At 44.0% G+C, this 21,483-nt stretch overlaps 1 long non-coding RNA gene and 1 pseudogene across 1 annotated transcript in view; one reads left to right on the plus strand and one right to left on the minus strand.

The window, feature by feature from the left end:
- Positions 1-4,257: 4,257 nt before the first annotated feature.
- Positions 4,258-21,483, plus strand: part of LOC144578710 (uncharacterized) — a 249,932-nt gene continuing 232,706 nt past the window's right edge. The window contains exon 1 of the long non-coding RNA XR_013525008.1: positions 4,258-4,498. This is a non-coding gene — a long non-coding RNA (uncharacterized LOC144578710). The remainder of the gene's footprint in view (positions 4,499-21,483) is intronic.
- Positions 10,165-19,254, minus strand: LOC100393349 (60S ribosome subunit biogenesis protein NIP7 homolog pseudogene; annotated as a pseudogene).

Genomic DNA, 21,483 nt, shown 5'->3' on the forward strand with positions numbered 1-21,483 from the left:
TACAGACCCTGGGCTGGCCTAACACCCAGACAGTCAATTAACTCCCTCAAGAAATGATTATTAAGGACTAATATTTTATGATCCGAGCCTCTTTGGGACTGACCAGCTGTCCCTGGCCAGGTGAGGCAGCCCCACCCTATGTCTCCCCATGCTTTGTTCTCTTGCAGCTGCAGGAGTGTCCTCTAAAGCTGTGAGCCGGGTCATGGCACTCCTCTCCTTCGAAGTCTGCCAGGGCTTCCAATTTCACTCAGAGCAAAAGCGGAAGGCGTGACCGTGTGATCTGGAGCCCCTGCCCACCTTACTTTTCTGTTCCCCTTGTTCCATCTGCATCTGACCCCCTTGCTGTTCTGCAAATATGCAAGCCATGCCACTGCCACAGGACTTTTGCACTTGAAACTCCTCAAATTCCAGCCTACCTCCTCCTTCACAGCCTTGGCTCAATTCACCTTTCCAAAAGGCCTTCCGTAACTGCACTACTTAAAATTGCAGGCCAGGCACAGTGGCTCACAGCTGTAACCCCAGCACTTTGGGAGGCTGAGGTGGGTGGATCACTTGAGGTTAGGAGTTCAAGATCAGCCTGGCCAATGTGGTGAAACCCAATCTCTACTAAAAATACAAAAAATTAGATGGGTGTGGTGGCATGCGCCTGTAGTTTCAGCTACTTCGGAGGCTGAGGCAGGAGAATCATTTGAACCCAGGAGGCAGAAGTTTCAGTGAGCTGAAATCATACCACTGCACTCCAGACTGAGTGACAAGAGTGAAACTCCAACAAATAAATAGATAGATAGACAGATAGATAGATAGATAGATAGATGGAGGGATAGATAGATCGATAGATGGATAGATAGATGATAGATAGTTGATAGAAAGATAGACAGATGATAGATGGAGGGATAGATGGATAGATAGATGATATATAGTTGATAGATAGATGATAGATAAATAGATGATAGATAGATAGATAGATAGACAGATAGACAGACAGATAGATGATAGATAGATAGATAGATAATGCCTCCTTCTTCCCTGGGCCTCTGCCCTTTCCTGCTTTGCTCTTCTCCAAACGACTTTTTCACTATCTGCTATGCTGTATAATTTACTTATTTCTCTAGCTTCCCATCTGTCTTTTTGACTAAAACTAAGGACCTTGAGAACAGAGATGTTATGTTTTTATTTTTGACACTGCTGTACCTGAGCACCTAGAACAAAGTACCTCGCTCACTGCAGGTCTTCAACTAACATCGTTGAATGAATGAGTGTACATTTCAGCCAAAAGGTAGCTCAGAAAGGGTGGCCCCTGCTGAAGGAAGAGATTTGAGGGTGAGAGTGTGAGAGTCCATAAGGAGAAGATCACATGGCAAGGACTTGGGGGTAGCTTTTAGGAGCTGACAGCGGTCCCTGGTTGACAGCCAGTTGGAAAATGGAGACCTCAGTCATGTTACAGCAAGTAAGTGAATTCTGTCAATGACTGGATGGTTCCTGGAAGAGGATCCCAAGCTCTAGTTGGGCACACAGTTCAGCTAACACCTTGATTTCAGCCTTGTAAGATGCTGAACAGGGACCCTGGTGATGCTGTACCTGGATTTCTGACCCCCAGAACTGTGAGCTACTAAATGGCTATCATTTAAAAAAAATTTTTTTTTGAGATGGAGTCTTGCTTTTTGCCGGGCTGGAGTGCAGTGGTGCAATCTTGGCTCACTGCAACCTCCACCTCCCGGGTTCAAGTGATTCTTGTGCTTCAGCCTCCCAAGTAGCTGGGACTACAAGCACACACCACCACATCCAGCTAGTTTTTGTATTTTTAGTGGAGTTGGGGTTTCACCATGTTGGCCAGGATGGTCTCAATCTCCTGATCCACTCTCCTTGGCTTCCCAAAGTGTTGGGATTACAGGTGTGAGCCACTGCACGCGGCAGATGGGTACCATTTTAAGTCATGAATTTTTTTTGTAATTACGCAGCAATAGACAAAGACAGTCACAAACCTTGACTACCTACTGTGGCATTGGGCTAGGTGCTGGGGACAGTGAGGAACACCCCAGACATAGCCTTGAGTTATTTTTCTGATTAGAGGAGAGTGTGTGCGACCTGGTGTTTAGAAATGGGGTCTTAAAGTGAGTCAGAGTGACTTGGGCTCCAATTCTGGCCCTGCCATTCGCCGCCAGTCCAGCGCTGGGTGACTCAGGTAAGCTTTTATGCCTCACTAAGAAGACTTTGGAGGCTGAAACCGGATAACATATGCAAGTGTCATGCTTAGTTTGTGTCTTGTGTAGGTGGGAGTGCAGTAAACGCAGTTGGTGTTAGTGTTCTATGCTGGGACATTGGGACATAGGAGATTGCAGCTGGTGGGAACTCCAGGCCATGATCCCACCCCCCAGCATTCACCTCCAGAAGAGAGAAACGAGGCTTGCTGTGTCATGCTCACACTCGTTAGAAGTCCCAGGGCTGAGATGAGCACTCCTGAGTCCTAACTCCCAGGTCTCTATCCTCTCCCTGCTCCAAGCTGCCTCCACTGGACTTAGCAGCCAAGGGACTCAGGGACATTCCACACACTGTTCTCCCCCTTGGTCACTGGTAGTGACTGTTCAGTGACAGTGATGGAGACAAAGGCATTTCTGAGAACTTCAGAGTTATTGACCCGACTCAATGAAGTGGAAGTTGCTCTCATTCTCTCGGTCCCAGACTCCTTTCTGCTCAATGTCTGGCCTTGGCTCTTCTGCCATAGGAGGATGGAATTTCCAATGGAAACTGTTGAGCTACCCCAAACCCCTAATTAATCTAAACTGTATTATTCATGTGGCAGAATTTGAGCTGCTGCTAATCATTTGGATGAAGAATGCTTTGTGTTCTAGTGTGGATGAGGATGTAGGGGGTATAATTTGGTTCATTATTTTTGGAGGACCATCTTGGCAATGTGTATCAAAAGCCTTAAAATTATACATATGCTTTGGCCCAGGGATTCCAATTTTAGCTTTTGAGCAAATATTGAACTATGAGGCTCTTCATCAGTGAATGTATTGTAGAAAACATTGAAAACAACCTCTGTTCATTGATAAGGAACGGGAAATAATGGTGCCTCTGAACAGTAGAGTGCTACGTAGCCATTAAAAGTGATGCTGGAGGCTCAGGACTTAGATATTTATAAAATAGTCAGTTTCAAAGCCGTCAGAGTGAGTGGTGGCTCTGGACTCAGATCTCCTGAGTCAGAATCTCCACCCCACCACTTAATTGCTGGATTACATTGGACGAGGTGCTCGACTTCTTTAAGGCTCAATCTCTCCATCTATATAATGGGGATAATAATGACACCATTGCTCAGACGTACTGTGAAAATTTAATGAGATAATCCAGGTGAAATGTTTAGCTTAGTCTAGTGCATAGTAAGCACTTGCTCAATAAATATCACTATTATTATGATTCCATGTTTTATGTTATTTTATTGAGATGGAGTCTTGCTCTGTCACCCAGGCTGGAGTGCAGTGGTGTGTTCTTGGCTCACTGCAACCTCTGCCTCCCAGGTTTAAGCAATTCTCCTGCTTCACTCTCCCGAGTAGCTCGGACTATGGGCGCATACCACCACACCTGGCTAATTTTTGTATTTTTAGTAGAGATGGGGTTTCACCATATTGGTCAGACTGGTCTCAAACTCCTGATCTCAGGTGATCCACCTGCCTCATCCTCCCAAAGTGCTGAGATTACATGAGCCACCACATCCAGCCCCATGTTTGCTTTTAAAATACATATGTAGTAAAGGTAAGGAGGAATGGAAGTCAAATTTAAGCGGTCATCTCTGGGTGACGGGATTGCATGAACTACTTTTATAAAAAAGGAAAAAAAGTCATTACAATGAAAGGAGAGAGGAGAAGACCCTTAGAAAATGTCCACACCGACTTGCTCAGCTGTCTCTGCTTAGAAGCACCGGGGGGTGGGCCTTGTGAGCAGAACCAGCAGGAGACAGGCCCTGCTAGCCCTTCAGCTCACCTGCTGCCCACACCTGTTGCCCACTATGCTTGCTTGCCTGCCTTGCCCCAGCCTAGTGGGGGCCCCTGGAAGCTGCAGGCCTGGAGCTGAACCGACCTAAATCCAGGATTCAGGTAAGCCTCCAGTCACTTATTTACATCATATCAGCACAGCAGCCAGGAAGAATTCATTAGCAGCCACCTCCACCCCTTCTGTCCTTGGGTCAGCCTTCTGTTCATTAGCATGTGTGACAAACTCCTCCGTGCAAACAGAAGCTTTAAGTGAGAACCAAACTGTTTCAATCTCCTTGGAGGGGTGGCAGGGAACTTCCCCAAAAGTGACTGACAGACGGGCTGCTTGGAGCTCTGAGGGCCTCAAGGAGAGCGGAGGAGGGGCTGCCTTCAGCTGGGAAGGTGAGAGAAGAGCCTGAAGCAGAGGGGGGTCTCCACTACAGACTTTCCAGCTGCTGCTTGGGAACAACTGATAAGCCAGGAAGGCAGCTGGAGCATAGGCTGAGAAGCAAAGAGCAGGCTGTGCAAAGGTAGGGTTGGGGGTTTAATCTTCCTTTCCAGTGAATCTGCTCGAGGCAGGGAGCTGGAAGGCCCTGGAGCCTGTATAGGGCTTCAGAGAGACCTGGGGTGAGGCCTGGAGCCTGGTTTCTTTGCTGATCATAGTTACTGCAGCCCATATCTCCTGCCCCAAACAGCAGGGAGGGGACATGAGAAAAATAGCTGCTACAAGAAATTTTGGGGCTGGGCTTGGTGGTTCATGCCTGTAATCCCAGCACTTTGGGAGGCTGAGGTGGGTGGATCACTTGCGATCAGGAGTTCGAGACCAGCCTGACCAATGTGGTGAAACCCTGTCTCTACTAAATATACAAAAATTAGCCAGGCATGGTGGCAGGCAACTGCTGTCCCAGCTACTTGGGAGGCTGAGGCAGGAGAATTACTTGAATCCAGGAGGCAGAGGTTGCAGTGAGCCAAGATTATGCCACTGCACTCCAGCCTGGGCGACAGAGTGAGACTCTATCTCAAAAAAACCCCAAAACAAATAAACCTGAAGGAAAATGCTGACATTGGACAGATATTAAAAATGTATTATGTTTGTATTTAATATTTTAACTGCTTTAGTGTAATTATTTTGAGATGCATCCATGCTATCGTGGGTATACCTTATTTCTTTTTATTGTGGAGTGATACTCCATTGTATAGATAGACCGCAGTATGTTGACCTATTCAGATGTCATGGGCATTTAGGGTTCAGTGTTTGGCTGTTGTAGATTGAGCTGCTAAGGACACTTCTGTACAGTGCCCATATGTATGGGTATATGCTTCCATTTTTCTTGAGTAAATTCCTAGGAGTGGAATGGCTAGGTCATATAGTGGGCATATGTCTAACCTATTAAAAAAAAAAACAAAACATTTCCAAACTGTTTTCCAAAGTGGTGTTACAGTCGACTGATCGGAGACAGGGTCTTGTTCTGTTGCCCAGGCTGGAGTGCAGTGGTATGATCATGGTTCACAGTGTCCTTGACCTCCTGGGCTCAAGTGATCCTCCCAGCTCTGTCTCCTGAGTAGCTGGGACTACAGGTGTGTGCTACCATGCATGGCTAATTTTTTCTATTTTTTGTAGAGAGGGTCTCACTTTCTTGCCCAGGCTGATCTTGAACTCTTGGGCTCAAGTGATCCTCCTGCCTCGGCCTCCCAAGTTGCTGGGATTGCAGGTATGAACCACCACATCCAGCTGCTGTTCCACTTGACATTCCCACCAGCAGCGCCTGAGAATTCTACTTGCTCCACATCTTCACCGATGACAAATGATGTTGAGTATCTTTTCATGTGAATAGTGTATTTGCCATTTGTATATCTTCTTTGGGGAAGTGCCTGTTGAAATCTTTTGGCCATTTTGTGATGAGGGTGGAATTTTTTTCTTTTTTATTGAGTTTTGAAAGTTCTTTATATATCCTTTGTATTTCTGACTTTTAGAATCAGCTTTTTAATTTCTTAGAAAGCTTTCTGAGATTTTGATTGTGAGTATATTGAATCTATACATCAATATGAAGAGAACTGACATTATAACAATATTGAGTCTTTCTACCTAAGAATATGGGACATTGCTTCATTTCAATGTCTCTTAGGAATGTTTTTGCAATCTTTAACATAAGGCCTTGCATATCTTTTATCAGATTTATCCCTGCATATTTCATGTTGTTTATGCCATTGTAAATGGTATTACTTTCATTTCCAAATTCTGATTATTCATTGCAAGCATATAGAAATAAATTTTTTTGTATACTGATTTTGTATCTTACAACATAAATGATCATATCATCTGTAAATAAAGACAGTTTTACTTCCCCCTTCCAATTGGAATGCTTTTTATTTCTTTTTCTTGGCTTAATAAACCTCCAATGCAATGTGGAATAGAAATGAGGAATTGAGCATGGGTGCCTTATTCTTTGTCTTAGGGGGAAAGCGAGTGTTATGTTGCCTGAAGGTTTTTCGTAAATACCCTTTATCAAGTTGAGGAAGTTCTTTGTATGTCTAGTTTGCTGACAGTTAGTATTCTTTTCAACAATAAAGGATGTATGTTAGATTTTATCAAGTGTCTTCACTGCATCTTTTAAGATGTTCATATGATTTGTCTTTTTCAGCCTGTTAACATGGTGAATTACACTGTTAATTTTAAACCTTGCATTCCTGGGATAAAGCTTATTTGGTCTTGGCCTTTTTATATATTTTTAAGATTTTATTTGTTAACATTTTAAAAATATTTATTTATTTATTTAGAGATGGAATCTCTGTCGCCCAGGCTGAAATGCAGTGGTATAATCATAGCTCACTGCTCTCTTGGATTCCTGGGCTCAGGAGATCCTCCTGCCTCAGCCTTCTGAATAGCTGGGAATATAGGTATCTACCACCATGCCCAGCTAATTTTTTAGTTTTTTTGTAGGGATGGAATCTCACTGTCTTGCCCAGGCTGGTCTTGAACTCTTGGGCTCAGAGGATTCTCCTGCCTTGGCCTCCTAACATGTTGGGATTACAGGTGTGAGCCACCAAGCCCAGACTCTTTATTTTACTTTATTATTATTATGTTTTGAGATGGAGTCTGGCTCTGCCACCCAGGCTGGAGTGCAGTGGCATAATCTTGGCTTACTGCAGCTTCAGCCTCCCAGGTTCAAGTGATTGTTGTGCCTTAGCCTCCTGAGTAGCTGGGATTACAGGCATATGCCACTATGCCTGGTTAATTTTCATACTTTTATTAGAGATGGGATTTCATCATGTTGCCCAAGCTGGTCTTGAACGCTTGACTTCAGGTGATCTACCTGCCTCAGCTGCCCAAAGTACTGGGATTACAGGCATGAGCCACTGAGTCCGGCCTTTTGTGTTTTTTTTTTTTTGAATTGGGGGTCTTATTCTATTGCCCAGGCTGGAATGCAATAGTGAGATCACGGCTCACTACAGCCTTGACCTCCTGGGCTCAAGTGATCCTCCCACCTTATCATCCTGAGTAGCTGTGACTATAGGCAGCTACCACCATGCCAAGCTAATTAACACTTTTTTTTTTTTTGTAGAGATGGGATCTCCCTGTGTTGCCCAGGGTGGTCTCAAACTCCTGGGCTCAGGTGATCCTCCCACCTTGGCCTCCCAAAGTGCTGGAAATTACACAGGTATGAGACACTGGGACAGGCCCTGATAAAATTTTGTTGAGAATTTTTGTATCTATATTCTTAAAGAATGCCGAGTTGTCTGTAATATTTCTGTATTGTCTTGGTACCAAGGGAGTCCTGACATCATAGGATCAGTGAAGCAACTTTCCTTCCTCTCCGCTTTACTGGAAGAGTTTATGCAGAAGTTTTATTATTTTGTCCTGTAATGTTTGGTGGAATTCACCTATGAAGCCATCTGGGCCTGAACATTTATGGGAAGGTTTTTGCTCACAAATTCAATTTATTTAATAGATATAGGCCTATTTAGGTTATATTACTTCTTGAATGAGCTTTAGTAATTTTTGTCTTTCAAGGAATTTGTCTGTTTACCCTAAGTTTTCAAGTTTATTGGCATAAAGTTTTTCATAATAACGTCTTATTCTTTTAATGTCTGTAGAGTTTGTAATGATGTCACCACTCTCATTTATGTTAGTGGCAATTTGCTTATTTTCTTCTTTTTTCCTGGTCAATCTGGCTAGAGTTTTATTAATTTTATTGATTTTTTTCCTCAAAGAATTAGATTTTCATTTTATTTCCTTTATGTTCTTTATCTGGTTTTTTGATTTTGTTTTGTTTTGTTTTTTTGAGATGGAGTCTTGCTCTGTCACCTGGGCTGGAGTGCAATGGTGTGATCTCAGCTCACTGCACCCTCCATCTCCCGGGTTCAAGCAATTCTCCTGCCTCAGCCTTCTGAGTAGCTGGGATTACAGGCAAGTGCCACCACACCTGACTAACTTTTGTATTTTTAGTAGAGATGGGGTTTCTCCATGTTGGCCAGGCTGGTCTCAAACTCCTGACCTCAGATCTCAGATGATCTGGTTACCTCAGCCTCCCAAAGTGTTGGGTTTATGGGTGTGAGCCACTGCTCCCAACACCCTCTTTTTTTTTTTTTTTAATTGATTTTTGATCTACCCTTTATTCTTTTAGCCTTTTTACTTTGGATTCACTTGCTCTTCTTTTTCTAGTTTCTTAAGGAGGAAGATGAGGTCATTAATTTGAGACATTTGCACTTTTCTAAGTAGGTGTTTTAGTGTTATAAATGTCTAATGTTGCTTTAGCATGAAATTTGTGCTTCTTGAGCACAAAATTTGATATGGTGTGTTTTCATTTTCATTCACTTTAAAATACTTTCTAATTTCCCTTTTGATTTCTTCTTTGACCCATGGATTATTTCAAATACATTATTTTGTTTCAAATACATGGAGAATTTTTCAGATATCTCCCTGTTACTGATTTATAATTTAGTTCTGTTTGTGATCAGAGAACACACTTTGACTTGAATCCTTCCAAATATATTAGGACTTGTTTAATGGATCAGCATATATTCTATCATAGTAAATATTCCATGTGCTCTTAAAAAGTGCATTTTGCTGTTGTTGGGTGGAATGAATGATCTATAAATATAAATTATGTCAAGTCGGTTGACAGTGTTATTCAATTAATCTATATCCTTACCAATTTTCTGACTTGTTCTAGTGATTGTTTTTAGAAAGTGTGTTATATAAGGCCCCACACTTTGTAATAGAAATATCTAATATATGTACTAGAAAAATAACCGTTACCATTTGTTCAATACCTAACATTTCCCAGGCACTGTGCTAGATGCTTTACAATTATGATTTCTAATTAATTTTTTTTTTTAAGACAGAGTTTCACTCTTGTTGCCCAGGCTGGAGTGCAATGGCACAATCTCAGCTCACTGCAGCCTCCACCTCCCAGGTTCAAGCAATTCTCCTGCCTCAACCTCCTAAGTAGCTGGGATTACAGGTACACCATTCCCAGCTAATTTTTTGTATTTTTAGTAGAGACGGGGTTTATACCATGTTGGCCAGGCTGGTCTTGAACTCCTGACCTCAGGTGGTCCACCTGCCTTGGCCTCCCAAAGTGCTGGCACGAGTCACGGCAGTTGGGCTGATTTCTAATTCTAAAAGCCATTTGTAGGTAAATGATTAAAGCTTTTTAAAATCGGTTTTGTGTTTTTTTTTTTAAACAGAAGAAAATGAAGCTTATTAAAGTTGAATGAGTCATCCAAGGCCATATAGCTGGTTGGCAGCTGAACTGGGGTTTGAACCCAAGTTTTTCTTCCACACCATGCAGCATTTACTATATAGAAAAATAGCTGAATAAATTTCTCTTGTTATTTTAGCCAAATTTCATTTGTAAAATCCCAGAAGTGGCCTACTATTCTGATATGGCAATATGTATCTTTCATGATCTGAATAAACAACAGAGAAAATCCACTGTATTCTTATGAGTTTGGAAAACAAAGTGTTATCACAGATAACACTAAGCTATTCCTGTCCTCAGTTCCCGTGATTTTGAACCTGTTATTCAGAACAAGAAGCCCTGTGCTTCAAATACAAGCCAGAACATTCTATTTAGTGCAAACACAAGATCCAAAACTCCATTTTAAAAATGGAGTTTCTGTACAGTAAGAAATGGAGTTTTCTGTACTGTAAGAATCCAGCCTGCATTTGTCAGTGGCAGAGAGACTAGTGAAGAGAGAGGTCCCTGAAGAGGTCACAGTGTGGACAAAGTTCAACATGGTGGTGGAGTCCGCACAACGCGGGGAACAAAGCTTGGCCCTTCCACACAGCGGGAAAGGCCTCGACTTCGTTTTAAGTCAACTTCATTTCATGCCCCCCATATTCCTCAATGTCTGCGTGATGAAATACCACAATCACCGTGAGGTCCGCTTTTCTGCAGTCTTGTGTATGTTTTCCCGCCACCCCAAAACCCAAGGAATGTCTGCCATGGAGCACACCGCCACTCCCTGGTGCTGAGGAGTATTTTTGGTGATTCAACCCAGACTAGACTTCAGCAGATAGTTCCCATACAGCAAGGACTGATCTGCTCCAGGAAGAAGCTCTAGGCTATATCCGTACTTTATACTCGGCATAGGGTCCAAGGTAACCTAGAGCTGTGATGTGCAACTGAAACTTGTGGGTCTCAGTGCATTTTCTGAAGCAGGTTCCCAGCCCCACCAGTTTGTCCCGGGAGATACTGGCAGCCAACTTCAGAATCTTCTCACTTACATAGAGTAGCTGTTGTTGGGCCTGTCCACTGGCAGCAGATTCTCCTTGATGTATTTCATGAACCTCTCAAACATTACATGAATATCCTCTTCGGCCAAGGGCCGAATTTTCCCACTGCAGTAGAACACTGGATTCTTGTGAATTAAAAAAAAAAAAACTTTCATGGCTGGGTGTGGTGGCTCACGCCTGTAATCCCAGCACTTTGGAAACCAGGGCAGGTGGATCACGAAGTCAGAAGTTCAAGATCCGCCTGGCCAATATGGTGAAACCCTGTCTCTACTAAAAATACAAAAATTAGCCAGGTGTGGTGGCGGGTGCCTGTAATCCTACCTACTTGGGAGACTGAGGCAGAGAATTGCTTGAACCTAGGAGGTGGAGTTGCAGTGAACCAAGACTGCACCATTGCACTCCAGCCTGGGCAACAAGAGTGACACTCTATCACACACACACACACACACACACACACACACACACCTTTCATGTAATTAAGTCTTTCGGCTTTTGTATGCCTAATAAAGTCTTTATTTTGCTTTTGTTTCTGAAAGATATTTTTACCAAGTAGAGACTTTTAGATGAACAGCTTTTTGGTTTCAGTGTTTTAAAGGCACTGTGCCACTGTCTTACTCTTTTGCATTGTTTCTAACAGGATATTTATTGCTGTTCTGTTTCTTTGTACTTAATGTGTCCTTTTTCCTCTGAATGCTTTTTAAGATTTTCTCTTTAACACTGGTTGGGAACATTTTTATTATAATGTACTTTGAAGCAATTTTCTCCAAATTCCTTCTGCTTAGAGTTTGTTGAACTTCTTGGATTTATGGGTTTATACTTTTCATCAATTTTGTAAAATTTTGGCCATTATTTCTTCAATTATTTTTTCCCTTTTCTCTTTCCTCTTCTTTGGGGACTGCTTGAAGTAATCTCATGGCTCACTGATGCTGTTTGAATTTTAAAAATTCTCTTTTATTTGTTTCATTTTGGGTAGCTTTTATTGCTATTTATTGAAATTTATTATTTTCTTCTGCAGTGTCTCATCTGCTATTAATCCCATCCACAGTGCTTTTTCTCTTTATTGTTTTTCTTGAGACAGAGTCTCGCTCTGTCACTCAGGGTGGAGGGCAATGGCACAGTCTCAGCTCACTGCAACTTCTGTCTTCCAGGTTCAAGTGATCCTTCCACCTCACCCTCCTGAGCAGCTAGGACTACAGGCATGTGCCACCATGCCTGGCTAATTTTTAGGAAAGAGGGGGGTTTCACTGTGTTGGCCAGGCTGGTCTCAAACTCCTGACCTCAAATGATCCGCCTGCCTTTGCCTCCCAAAGTGCTGGGATTTCAGGTATGAGTCACTGGGGCCCAGCCCACAGTATTTTTCATCTTAGACATTGTAGAAGTTCAGCAACTGTAGAATCTCAGCAACTGTAGAAGTTCAGTTTGGGGGCCTTCCCACAGCCCTCTGCTATTATCTTCCTTGTCTCTGCTTAACTTTTGAACACATGAAATGTAGTTATAATAACTGTTTTAATGTCCATCTCCGCTAATTCTGACATCTACATTAATTCTGGGTTGGTTTGAACGGGTAATTTTTCTCTTCCTTTTAGATCATATCTTTTAGCTTCTTTATTACACCTGGTAATTTTTAATTGGATGGCAGACATTCTGAATTACATCTTGTTTTTTGCATGAATAAGATATCTTGTATTCCTGTAGTTACTGTCTTCCTCTTACTGTCTTAGTCTTTCTAGACTCTTAGCTGTGTCTCCTCGATTGAGGGGCCTGGTGAATTCTGCTTGAATTACTCCTCCATGTGCTATGGCCTGGAAACTCTTTCAAGTCCCTAAGCTGGAGCAGTTATAGGCTTCCCGTCATTTGTTCCTTATCACGCAGGGATCACCGTCCTTTGTTGCCTGCTATCAAGTGTCCTGGAAACTGCTGTTTCATATATTTTGTCCATTCTTTTCGGTTGTTTCAGGCATGGGGGTAAATCTGGTTTCCATTACTCTCTCTTGGTTGGAAGTAGAAAGAAATCTCTTTTTATTGAGGTGAAATTCAAATAACATAAGAGTAAACATTGAAAAATGAATGATTCAGAGGCATTCAGTACATTCACAATGTTGTGTAGCCACCACCTCTGCCTCACTCCCATTTTCATCACCCCAGAAGGAAAGCTGTTAAGTGTTGCCTCGCTCAGTCCTTGGCAACCACCCCTGTGACTTCTCTTATGTGAAATATCCAGAATATTTATTTAAATATTCTGGATATTTCACATAAGAGGGATCCTACGATATGTGATGATTTTTTTAAATGTCTGGCTTCTTTCACTTAGCATAATGTTTTCAGTGCTCACCTATGTTATGCTATGTATCAGTACGTCGTTCCTTTTTACTGCCAAATGATATTTCATTCTGTGTTGTAGGGGCTGAGGGAAAATGCCTCCTTTGCCCTGTGAAGTTTTGCTAAAAAATCAACTGACAAAAGGCCCATTAATAAGAGCAAAGGCACACAGATTTATTAATGTGCACCTGGGGAGAACCACAGAGTAATGACCCCAACCCCTCAATAGGGTTCAGAAACTTACACAACATCTTGAGGGTGCAGAATGATTAAGGGCTTGGACTATGGCAAAACAGGTTAAGTGCGGGGAGAAGGGGAGGCATGGCTGGCATAAGTGGTCTTGTAATGTAAATGAAACTTCACAGGTAGCAGCCCTCAGAGAGAGATGGCGAGTGTTTCTTCCAGACTTGAAGGTGTCAGACTCTCAGGTAATCTTTCCTAGATTAGACAAGGGAAAGCTTCAGAGAAAGCCTGGCTGCATCTGTGCAGGTTTTCTTTACAGATGCAAGTCTCTTCCACAAAAGGCAGCTTTGCAGGCTGCTTCTGTTTGCAAGCCCTCTGAACAGCTCTCTCAAAATATGTCAAAGGGGTTTATTTTTGGGTGCACTACTTTGATTTCCTTTAATGTTTATGCCACGATTTGTTGATTCATGTATCTGCTGATGGACATTTGGGTTGTTTCCAGCTTTTGGATATTGTGCATGCTGTGGCTATGAACATGTGTGCACGTGTATTTGTTTCAGTACCTGTTTTCAATTCCTTGAATATACCTGGGAGTGAGTTTATATATACCTGGGAGTGAGGTTCCTGGGTCATATGATAATTCTATTCTTGACGTTTTGAAGAACTGCCAAATTGCTTTCCACAGGGGCTGAACCATTTCACATTTTCATCCTGTTTTTTTAATAATCAATTTTTTTGGGAGTATGAATTTACATGCCTTAAATCACACACATTTTAAGTATACAGCTCAATGGGTTTTGTCAGATGAACACATTTGTATAATCACCATCACAATCTAGAAAGAAAACATTTCCGTCAGAAAGCTTCCTCATGTCTGGAGTCAATTCCTCTTTCAGTCAACCACTGTTTTCTGTAACTGTAGATAAGCTTTGCTTGTTCTAAATCTTTATATCAATGGAATGGTGTGGCATATACTTCTGGATCCGAAGTCTTCATAATGAATATTTATGTCTTGTAGATAGCATATATCTGAGTCTTACTTTTTATCTAGTTAAACTACAGGCATATACCACACCTGGCTAATGTTTTTGTATTGTTTGGAGAAGGAGTCTCACCGTGTTGCCCAGGCTGGTCTCAGACTCCTGGGCTCAAGTGATCTTCCCACCTTGGCCTCCGAAAGTGCCGAGATTACAGGTGTGAGCCACCATGCTCAGCCTCAATCTCTGCCTTTCAATTTGAGGCTTTTACATTGAAACTAATTCTTGATACGGCTGTGTTTAAATCTATTAAACTGGTGCAAAAGTAAGTGCAGCAAAAACCAGTTACTTTTGCATCAATCTAATATTATTTTGCTACTTGTTCTCCATTTGTTTATTCAGTTTTTTTGCTTCTTTGTTGCTCCTTGTCTGCCTTCTTTTGGGGTTAACCATTTTTTTTGAAGTAGAGTCTCTCTCTGTCACCCAGATTGAAGTGCAGTGGCATGATTTCAGCTCACTGCAACCTCTACCTCCTGGGTTCAAGCAATTCTCCTGGCTCAGCCTCCCAAGTAGCACATGCCACTATGCCTGGCTAATTTTCTTTTTTAGTAGAGATGGCATTTCACCATGTTGTCTAGGCTGGTCTTGAATGCCTGACCTCAATTGATCCACCTGGCTCAGCCTCCCAAAGTGCTGGGATTGCAGGCTCTGAGCCACCATGCCCGACCACCAAATATTTTTTGATATTCCATTTTGTTTTCTCTGTTTGTTTCTTTTCTTTTTTTTGGAGATGGAGTCTCACCCTGTGTGCATTGGCACGATTTTGGCTCATTGCAACTTCCACCTCCCAGGATTAAACGTTTCTCATGCCTCAACCTCCTGAGTAGCTGGGACTACAGGCATGTGCCACCATGACTGGCTAAATTTTATGTGTATCTATTTCGTAGAGATGGGGTTTCACCATGTTGGCCAGGCTAGTCTTGAACTCCTGACTGCAAATGATCCACCCTCCTCTGCCTCCCAAAGTGCTAGGATTACAGGTGTAAGGCATCACACTCAGCCTATTTCCTCTATTTTCTTTTCTTTCTTTCCTTTTTTTTTTTTTTTTTTTTTTTTGAGGTAGAGTCTCACTCTGTTGCCCAGGCTGGAGTGAAATGCACGATCTTGGCTCACTGCAACTTCTGCCTACCAGGTTCAAGCAATTCTCCTGTCTCAGCCTGGCATTACAGGTGCCCACCACCATGCCTGGCTAATTTTTGTATTTTTAGTAGAGACGAGAGTTTCACCATGTTGGTCAGGCTGGTCTTGAACTTCTGACCTCAGGTGATCTACCCACCTTGGCTTCCCAAAGTGCTGGGATTGCAGGTGTGAGCCACAGCACCCGGCCTCCTCTATTCGTTTTTTAGTTATACATTGAAAAAGACTTAAAGTGGTTTCCAGGGGTAATAGTATGCATCCTAATCTTATAAAAAACCATTTCAAATGGATTTTACTATCTCACATTTCATAATCACACTTCATCCCTGAAACCTCATACTTTTGACTTCCTAATTCACAAATGAAATCACCTTACAGCACCGTAGTTCTCTTTGCACCCCCCTTATTAGAAAGGTCTTATTTCATAGGAAAAAAAACATGATTAAGACATGTTCCCTTCTCTTGATGAGCCCAGAGTAGAGGGGAAGACAGATGTATAAAGGAAAGAATTGTACTGTGGGAAGGTGAAGGTAAAGCTGTGGGGTGGGGGGACCTCCGTAAGTGCCCAGGCAGGAGTCAGAAGCCTCAGCCTATTTTCATATAAATAATGAAGAAGAAAATAACTAGAGATATAACCAAAGTAGTTATTCATAGGGGATCTTAGTTATTCATAGGTGATCTTAGTTCTTTTACTAATGCCTTTCAGGTCGTGAAGTGTGAACCTGGGGTGACATTGTGAAAGGAATGACCCTAAGGCAAGACACTTTAATTCCTCTGTCTGGCAGGTGTAAGGGCTGCTGGAGGGTGCCTTGGCTGTGCAGCTGTGCCAGCACTGGGAAGGTGCCTGCTGCTTAGCCAGCTAGGGAAGGTGACATCCAAGATGGCCAAGATGTCTCCTTCCTCGGGGGAGTTAGGAGAAAACTCCACTTCTCCGAGCTCTTGCGGTAGGCCTGACACTGTCGGGAGGCCCACAGACATCTGGGGGTTTAATTGCCTCTGTGATGCTGTGCTTCAGCGGTCACGTTCCATGTCCACTCTCATGTTCTGCTTCTGCACCTGGTTCCTTTTTTCTTAGAAGAGATAATCAATAAAAGTCATATAAACCTTAATGCCTTTGTTCTTTCTTGACAAGTATGGAAAAAGTGCTGACGTATTATGCTCTTTACCTCATCTTGGCCACCTGAAAATCTTGGGTCCCCACCTATATGACACATGATGTACTTGACCCTATCACTGACCACCAATGCCACGCCCTACCTGCCCTGCCCCCAGCTTTGTACTCAATAAAAGTCAGAGTGTCCAGGCACTTGGGGCCACTGCCGGACTCTGCGCTTTGCTCAGCAGTGGACCCCTGGGCCCACATTCTCTTTTTTCTGTCTCTGTGTCTCGTGTCTTTCATTTCTACAATTTCTCATCTCCACACCAGCAGAGAGGGGCTCAAAGGACCCTGTAGGGCTGGACCCTAAATAAAGCCCAAAAGTGGGGCAGAAGTAGACTCCAGTGGGGAATTATCAAATCTCATCAAAGAGGTAGGGAATCCAGGGGGCTTCACAGAGGAGGTGCTGGAGATGAAGTTGTAAAAATAAGTATGGTTGACTGGGGCTAACAGAGAAATGGTACCATAGGCAGAAGGAACTAGAAAGCATAGTTCAGTGTGTCTAGAGCAGGTAATAGGCAGTGTGAGAAGAGTAAATAGATGAGGCTGAAGTTCGAGGTATTAACTCTGGATCCTGGAAACCGTGAGTCAAGTTCTAACCTCAGCGCGTAGGTCATAGGGAGTTTGTTAATAGGGAACTTAAATACATTCAGGTTTTTTTTGTTTGTTTTTTTTTGAGACGGAGTTTCACTCTTGTTACCCAGGCTGGAGTGCAATGGCACGATCTCGGCTCACCGCAACCTCCGCCTCCTGGGTTCAAGCAATTCTCCCGCCTCCTGAGTAGCTGGGATTACAGGCATGCGCCACCATGCCCAGCTAATTTTTTGTATTTTTAGTAGAGACGGGGTTTCACCATGTTGACCAGGAGTCTCCATCTCTTGACCTCGTGATCCACCCGCCTTGGCCTCCCAAAGTGCTGGGATTACAGGCTTGAGCCATAGTGATGGCTGGATTGAAGGGGCCAAGACAGGAGGGCAGAAAAAGGAATTTGAAGGAGAATTTGGTGGTCCTCGTGAGAAACAAGGGTTGTTCTAATATGCCTGGACAGCGGGCTGCAGAAGCAGGCATGATTAAGGAGCAGAATCATCAGAACTTAGAATCAACTGATAGGAGGAATGAGCATGAAGGAGGTGCCTAGGATGACCACAGGTAGAAGTAACCTTCACTAGGATGGAGCGGGCAGTTGATGGTCAGTGTCAGGAGAGGGAGGAAGATGAAGAGCTCAGGATGGGACGTATTGATTGTGTGGGTGTCTGTGGAATCTGTTGGGAATGCTCAAAAGAGAGCTGCAAATACAGTCTGGCATTCAGGGTAGAGAAGAATGGAATTGGAGTCATTGGTGGATAGTGTGGGGAGGTATGTGGCAATTATGGTTATGGATGAAACTGACCAGGCAAAACTTACGGAGTTGGAATATCAGGCTTCCAAGAGAAAGGCTTGGAAAGGGACTGAGGGGAAACATCCAAGATGGTGGCTTGCCAAGATTCCATGCTCCGAGTTAGCATTACTGATTTTATCCACTTGTTGAATATTCCATCAGTCTTTCTGCTTTACCTAAGAGGACATTTCATGTTAGTTGGGTATGTGGGTTTCTTACCCATCATTAATATATCAGTATCTGCTTCTCTTGAACTCCTGACCTCAGGTGATCCACCCACCTTGGCCTCCCAAAGTGCTAGGGTTACAGGCGTGAGCCACCACGCCTGGCCTTCAGTATCTGCTTCTCAAAGCCCAAAGGAGGGGGGGGGTCACATAACCAACCCAATGGGTCACCAGTGGATCATAATCCCTGCCACCATGCAAGGGAAAAAGGATGAGGCACCCATTTCTGCCTTTCTATCCTTGCTGAATCTTGAACCTTCATGCAGAACCTCAATGAAGGTGAAAGAAGCCACCGTTTATTGAGGACCTACTATGTGCTAGGCACTGTACAGGCCATTTATTGATATTATTTGCCCTCCAACCCCACAGAGAAGTGTGAGAATGCTATTAGCTAGTGGGGAAAAAAAACACTCAAAAGGTCAGAATTATGAAATGTACTTATGGCCTGAAATTTTTGCCATATTAACCTATTTTTCCTTTCTAGTATTTCCCTCCTTGCGTTTCTCCCATTCAAACAGAGTTGCCCTGTGCTCCTGAGCTCAAGGCAGATGTGAAACAGAACTCCCTGGCTTTTTGCTTCCAAAAGCTTAAAAACATTAATGATAGTATTTGAGGAAGGTGAGGAGGAAAGGATTTTATTCACCCTTTAAAAAAAGCTTCTGGGCTAGTGAAGAGTGAGGAGAGCAGAGTTCTCTTTTATCATCAGAGCTGCAAGGGAAGTGCTTCCAAGTGTGTATCCAGGGAGGGAATGAGGACAGCCTGGCAGAGAGTCTGTGCTTAAAGGTGGCACAGAAAAGGGATGAGAGAAGCATTGTGCAGATGCTTTGCAGACAAGAACAAGCGTCATCTTGGGGCCGATCTGTGGGAAGCCCTGGCTGAAAACTGATGGACCCTTTTCCGTGACCAAATTTACTCTCCACCTCTTCTCACCCCCCAGCCTTGGAAGACAAGGGGACCTGGTTGCACTAGTGATCTGGGCCTCCAAACACAAAAACTGAACATCGCTGACTGGCGGCGCTTGCTGACTACTCCCACCATGGCTGCGTTCAGGATACCAGTGTGAGCGTTGCAGCACTGGGACAGGAGCGCGCAGTCTGCTCCGTGAACCATAGCGCTAGCTCTGCCACACCACGGGAACAATTCTCCTGAATCCCCCGCGGAAAAGACTAGAATTATTCTTTCTTTCTTCTTTTTTCTTTCTTTTTTTAGTCGTAGTTTCCCTCTTGTTGCCCAGGCTGGAGTGCAATGGCACCATCTCAGCTCACTGCAACTTCTGCCCCCTGGGTTCAAGTGATTCTCCTGACTCAGCCTTCCAAATAGCTGGGATTACAGGTGTCTGCCACCATGCCTGGCTAATTTTTGTATTTTTAGTAGAGATGGGGTTTCACCACATTGGCCAGGCTGGTCTCGGAACTTCTGACCTCAGATGATTCGCCTGCCTTGGCCTCCCAAAGTGCTGGGATTACAGACGTGAGCCACCACATCCGACCCTAGAATTATTATTTCTTTATCAGCAAAACAGAAATTAAGTTGAAATTAAAAAAACATACAAATCTATCTTTCTTGCCTACCTGATTTATGGACAGAGATTGTATGTTACTTAATTATAAACAAAGAAAGTGACTGACCTGGCTAAACCCATGACTACCTGAATCCAAAGCCTCGCCAGCTTTCCGACTGACTCTTCTCTGGGCTGAAGCCCTGGGGAGTGCTTGGCTTACGCTACTGTCTGAGAGTCTGTTCTTATTCCTCACTCTTGCCCTTCCAGGGTCCTAGGCGGAGAATATCTTTGGCTGTGAGAGGGTGGTGGCCAGGGGCATGCATCTTTTTAAACCATCCTTCTCCTTGCTCTAGTCCATATTTCCTGGAAATCACTGGGAAAGGGTTTATATTTTACTTCTGGGTTCTGGACATGACCTAATTGTCCACATTAGGTAAGTGAGAGCTGGACAGGGAGGTGAAGGGGAGGGAATCTGTTGATGATCATCTTGGCTCTGTGGCTCAGTTGTCCATCCCTTAGAGGTCAGGAAGCAACGATCACCTGTCCAGTTCACTGTGGTGAGTAATTTAATCACCAGAGAAAGGGCTGATATGTGGTATTCATGCCACCACTTCTCTTTTCTGGGCTTATGACTGACATCACCAAGTTATCACAAGATGACGAGGCTTCATAAGCCTCAATGCTGCACTCTAGGAAGCTACAACCAAACCCAAAGAAGGGGGCCGGGCCAGGTGGTCAGCCCAAGCATGTTTCTCATACCCGCTTTGTGATGCTGGGGCTGTGACTCTGCCCACCAGGGGGAGCTAGAGGGAAGCAACTAGGCAGGAGGAGAAGAGGGGGAGGGGAGAAGGGTTAGGGTTGGGGGTAAAGAGGGAGGGGGAGAGTGAGAAGAGGGAGGTGGGAGGGAGGAGGAGGGGAGGGAAGAGGGGGAGGGTAGAGGGTAAGGGGAGGGGAGGGGGTAGGGGGAGGGGAGGGAGGAAGAGGAGGAGCAGCATCGCTCTTTCCTGTCTGCTTGTGGTTTCTGTTCATATCAACCAGGCAGTGCTTGCCCAGCCAGATGACAGCAGTTTTTTCTTGTGGCAAAAGCTGAACTGGTTTGCAGTTTTTCGAAAATTTTTGACACCACCTCCCTGGTGCCCCTCAAAGCCCAGCCTGCCAGCCCCTTCTTCAGAGGTCTGAATCTTGCCTTTTCCAACCTTGCGTGTTACAGTACTTCCCTTTGGGCTCTGGCTGTGTGGGTGGAGCTGTTTCCCATGGTTGCCATCTCCATCATATCCTCGAGTTCCGTTTTGCCCTTTTGGATACCTAGCTAACAATTCCTCATATTCGATGATGTTAAAATCACCGGTGTGAGTTCTGTCCCCTGATTGGGCCTGAAATGAGAGAAAATCCATTTGCCATCTCTGCACCAGGCCATTATGGTGGTGTCTGTGGTAGAAGCTTCTGCTACACAAAACCCAAGACTCTTGTAGGGTCTGAAGACAGCACAAATCTAGCTCTGCAAGCACAGGGAGGCAAGAAAATGCACGAAGGTCCCTGAACACTATAGCCCTCTTGGTTCCAGTCCTCTAGGAAAATTGTTTTATATCACTCAGGATGGGTGTCCAGGTGGCAGCCTGCCCCAGAGTGCACCAATTACATCTCAAGCTTTAGGGCTGGGATGGAGGAAACCTTAGAAATCAGCCTCCTCACCTTGGAAGATAAATCCAAGGCACAGAAAGGGGAGGGGCTTGACTCAGGTAACACACCAAGTGAGCACGGGGTGGGGGATCAGACTCCAGGTCTCCAGAACCACTGGGCCTCCCTGGGTCATGGACTGTTTCTCAACTCTTTCCACT

This window comes from Callithrix jacchus, chromosome 12 (genome assembly GCF_049354715.1).
Source record: "Callithrix jacchus isolate 240 chromosome 12, calJac240_pri, whole genome shotgun sequence".
NCBI lineage: Eukaryota > Metazoa > Chordata > Mammalia > Primates > Cebidae > Callithrix > Callithrix jacchus.